This window comes from Plasmopara halstedii, assembly GCF_900000015.1.
Source record: "Plasmopara halstedii genome assembly, contig: Scaffold_322, whole genome shotgun sequence".
In the NCBI taxonomy this organism is placed as follows: Eukaryota; Oomycota; class Peronosporomycetes; order Peronosporales; family Peronosporaceae; genus Plasmopara; species Plasmopara halstedii.
Genome location: NW_020187243.1, coordinates 508,558 through 513,951, shown reverse-complemented (window position 1 = coordinate 513,951; position 5,394 = coordinate 508,558).

Genomic DNA, 5,394 nt, shown 5'->3' with positions numbered 1-5,394 from the left:
AATCGTGCTTACACCATTATTTAATATTTAGCGGCTAATTCTGATGATAGAATTTTACTCGTTTATTGCGATTTTCGCGCTTTTTGCCACAAATACGAAGTATAACGGAGCAAGTAATGCAATCTTGTTAACAAATACGATACGGTACAGTTGTACGAATTACACATTACACTTGCTATGATTGTGAATATTCATCAGTAGTGGAATATCGAAATGTAAATCTATGAAGATGACGGAACTATGAGAAGAATACATTTGTCGAAACGTGTGCTGTTAGCGCAGTTAGATAAAAAAAATTAGCATTAACAGAAGAGAGTACGAGAATGTATGTATTCTGTGTTGATTCGATTAAATTCAATCAAATCATACGTTCTTTTGATATAACCAACCTAATCGCCTAAGAGGCGCTCCTAGTAAGAATGTTATGAGCCTAATATCTGTTCGGGTATCATTGCACAATTTTATTTTTTTAAGCTTAGCAAGACAACTTGATTTTACACATGGGAAGCAGCCGACTGAAGTGAGCTGTTAGTAGGAAAGTGGTTCTAGTATACATCGGTGACCTCAGCTTAGCTTCCTCTAAGCAAAGATCTACGGCAACCCCGCTGCACTCGGTAGCGCTCGTAGTCAATCTACGCCTGAGTCGTTACGAATGGTAGCACTTGCAGCCAATTAGCGCCTGAGTCGTTAGACAAATCCTCTCTGAGGATGATACAATACTCCTATATGCCCAAGGGTACGCAGGATGAGCTGAATGTTTGTGGAGACACCCGTCACCTTCGGACGGGTTGTCTCTTGCGAAAGGCGCATAAAAGTTTATCAATTCGACGCCCCGCTTCAAACAAGTTGCGGGGAAACGACATAACCCAGCAGGCGCGGGGCGCTTTACTCTGAAATCTGTTGAGCCTTAGAGAGAGGTAGAGGGCAACAGGGCCCGGCCCCGAAGAGCTTCGTCCTATTGAGCACGGAACGTGTGTGCAAGCCGTGCTTGCTGGTCGTAAAAGCAACCGTAAAGGGCTTTGATAAGTCATGGAAAATAATTATCGACCTGGTGCGTAGGGCAATTATGCTCGACGCTCCACGATCGAAGAAAGTCAGCTGGGTTCTGAGGCAGTGGAAGCGCGGTTGGGTAACACCGTCACTGTTTGCTTAACGACGAGAACTTGTGTCACTGTGCCGAGGGTCCCTGTGATCCTCGGTGTCAAGATCCTTATGTTTAATAGTGTGGAACGCTGTCTAGTCTTAAACTTATATGCAAGGTATGTCCTTATCGTTCGTATGGCACGGTTGGAACACCATGAGCCGTGGATTGGTTGGAGGTCGAAGACCTTGTACACTACTGGTGGGGCTTTGGTGAGTCATGAACCCACTTTTGATAGGAAGCCGTAGCGCTATTGGCGCGGGCACTGGACCGGGGCGGTCAATGTGCTGGATCCGGAGTATCTGAGTTGACGAACACACACATCCCCAAACGTGTTTCGACCAGGGTACTATGCGAGGCTTGCGGGATGAACATGGATGGGCACATAATTCACTGAGCGCTGTTCAAGTATCGGAGCAGTTGCGGCATGCCAAGAGTGGCATGGTCGGCCAAAGGCCGAGGCGTCGAGGGCGAGGCCCCAGTGATGCACGTGAAGTGGCACGTAAAATATTGAGCACTACTCATGTAAAAAATCAAATGCTACATGACAAGACTGGCATGGATGGACGAGGTCTAAGGCATTCTGGACAAGGCCCTTTCGATGCGCGTGGAGTGGCACGTTATACACTGGACAAAGACCAGCACTTTGTCGGATATCTTTAATGAAATCCAGGTTTCGATGGAGCAGGGAGTTGGGACACTGGACGACGCCGAGTGCGTGTTTCTACTGGTCTTGATGAGACGTAAAACCGCTATAGAGAGGAAAACGTGAGGCCGTATGGTATCTGCAAGACGTAACGCGTCGACCCTGACCCAGGGTGTGTCTTCCATAGACGATAGCGCACAGCTATATACCCTTGTCAGCGGTATGACGGGGGGAGAAATACGGTGACGTCACCCTCGAGTATGCTCGTTTTGAGCTGGACGAGTTGTATTCGGAGAGTCTAGCGGTGCCTTGAAGGCAGACAATTTAGCCAGATTGGTCATTATACGACCGAACGAGGAGATTAATTCGTCGTCCCTTCTGGGTGAAGCTCCTAGGGTACACCAGGAGAATGTTGAACGCACGAAGTAGATCATCCTTCCTGAAGGATCCCTCGGAACTATCCGTTGGTAAAGAAATTACAAGATGTCGTCTTCAAAGACCCACCATCGTTTCTACCTCCGGACCGAAGTGTGTAACATGAGATTGACCTTATTCTGGGAACCAAATATTTCATAGCACTCCATTGGGACCTGCTCAAAGAGCAGTGTGACGTTATTGACGCCTTGTTCCGTGCGAAGCACGACAGAGGAATGTTGCTTGGGAGTAAGACTCCCCATTCACCACCCACATTTTGTGTCCGAAATCCGAACGGCAAGTGGCGTATCGTTCACGCATACAATAAGCTAAACGCTGCCACCATTCCGGCACAGGAGCCACTTCCTGGAAAGGGTGTTCTTCAGAACATAATATGGTGGCTGTACAAAGTACAGCGCACTCGACTTGGTCGATGATTATTACTTATTGCTTTTGAGAGCGAGTGATATTCCACTGACAGCGGTGATTACGCCGAACGGGATGCTCTGGGAGTGGCTGATGATGCCCTAAGGTCTGTCAAATGCACCGGCAACATTTCATCGTCTTGTGACGGAATTCATCAAGCCCCATCGGGCATATGCACAAACAAACTTCGACATCTTCGTCCACAGTCGTGTGGGCCACGGGGGGGCAGATGAGAAAAATCACATCGTTCATTTGAGAGCGGTGCTTGAGTGCACGCGCACGAATAAGCTGTATGCTGATGACGATAAGCGCATCTTCGGCGTGGTAACAAATCTCGTTTTAGGGTGCTTCATTGGAAATTGTGGCCTTCGAGAGGATCCCGCTAAGATCAAGGCCACTGTGGACTGGCCGATTACAAATAATCAAAAGTACTTGCGCAAGTGGCTTGGCTTCGCCAACTACTTGCACAAGTAAGAGCAAATTATGCGAAACTGGCACGACCATTGTTTCCTTGAAAGAAATAAGAAATCTGTCAGAGCACCGAGCATCGGGAGGCTTTTGACAGGGTCAAAGACATCCTCCTTCATACTCCAAAACTAGCGTTGATTGACCTCGACCGTCTGTGACGGTTCGGACTTACCATAGGCTGTGCACTGCTGCAAGCAGACGCCGAGGGGCAAAATCGCGTGATCGCGTTCGAATCTCGCCAGCTTGAGGCTGCGGAGTGGAACTACACAGTTCACGACAAGAGATTACTTGCAATGAAGAATGCACTTGTCAAGCTCAGGGTGCACCTGCTTGGTTCAAAGCCATTTGTGATGAACACAGATCATGCGTCATTATGCACTGCGACTCAGTCGCCTTACCTCTAGCACAAGATGGCCAGATGGCTCTCATTCCTCGTGAAATATAATTTCGAGCTGAAGTATGGGCCAGGAAAAAAGAATGATTTGGCTGATGTGCTGGCACGTAAACCGGGATATAAGCTTGCTATTATTACGACGGTGACGTCATCAGTCACGGATTTGATCCGTTCCGCATATGCGGGTGATAGTAAGTGTGTAGCGCTGCATCAGGCTCTCGGGAGAAATGAGTCTGGAAACTCGGACAAGAAATTGTTGGCGCATTTGCGCGCACGATTACACCGATATTCGTTGAATAAGGATTGCTGTATTAAAGCACCAATTCAACTGATACGCCACGAATTGTTTCTCACGATAAGAATTTGAAATACCGTATCTTCTATGTAGCCCAAGACAACCCATTTTGTGTTCATCTTGGTGGTGAGAGGACGTACAGCGTGGTGAGTTGCTGCTATTGGTGCCTCAAGCTGAATAAGTGGATAAGCAAATAATGTACTTACGTGTGAGACATGTCGGATGGTGAAATCCTCTCCGAATGCGGCAGCGCCGCTGGCCAGTTTACCTGTAACCTCCGGGTGTTGGCAGTCAAAGAGTATGTACTTTGTGTTTGGCCTGCCAAAGGACTCGGCGACGAAACGGGTGTGGTGATCTTTGTAGGCTTTTTGCGCAAGATGATCCATCCTTCGTCAGTGCCGGACTCCATCGAAGGTGTGGGTACAGCGACACGTTCTGGATCGTGTTTTTCGACAACACGGACTCCCGAAGTCAATTGTCTCTGATAGAGACCCACGCTTCACTGGGAAGTTTTGGTCAACAATCGTCTGGGTGCCAGACACCAAGTTGACTATGTCAACAGCGGGCCATCCGCAGACCGATGGTCAAACTGATCGCGTGAATTGTGTGTCTGAAGATGTTTTTTGCAACGTCTGCGCTGAGACGCCGAAGCGCTGGAGCGCTTTGGTGCCACTCGTAGAGTTTGCTTTGATCAATGCAGTGCATTCATCTACCGAATTTACGCCGTTCTACGTGAACGGGCTTGATAATCATCGCGTCCCGCTGATCAGTTATCCCATGGCTCAGGGCTTGGTGGGGGGAATAACCGAACGACTAGCCGATGCCAGCCCTTTTACCGTGCGTAAAGAAATCGATGTCTTTCTGTCTTCCAGACTGAGTATCTTACGACACGTTCGCGATGCGATCGTTGAAAGCCAAGGCATGCAGAAGGAATATGCAGACGGAAGAGGGTGAACAAATTTTGAAAACATTGTGGTCAGAGACCTGGTTTTATAAATGCTATAAACCTTCCTACGCATGCAGTCTCTGCTGTCTTTAAGACAAATTTTCATTCACAGTTTATTGGACTTCATACGATCGTGACCAAGTGAGGCCTAGCGTATACGCTGAACCTCCCGAGAAGGATGCACACTCACCCAATGTTTCATGCGGGCTTGCTTAAGCCGTACCGATATCTGGTGCAAGTGAACGCGGAAGCGTTAGCGCTGGGGCGGAGCCCAAAGGCGCTCGGCAATCCAGAAGTTGAGCCAGCTACTGGTTTCGAGCACGGAGTGCAACAATTTCCTTTTTTAACGGCGCAAGGCGCTTTACCGTCGCACGAAGGGACGTATTAGTCTGCTCGACTGCAAGGAGCTGCTCCGACAGAGTGCGATAATTCTCAACGTTAGGCAGTCTGTGCACAAAGTGCTTCAGACTCTTGAGGTCCTCCGCACAGCGGTAGACGGCCTCAGAGAGATGCTCGGCAGAATGCCTATAGCGATCGATTTTGTCCTTCAATGCTCGAGGGGGTATCGCGGTTATCAAATGGCGATCGACCAAGTCGTCCGCGCCTGCAGCCAACTCTTCTCGATGAGAATGGTGGCGTCCACTACCACATGGCACGCCTTGTG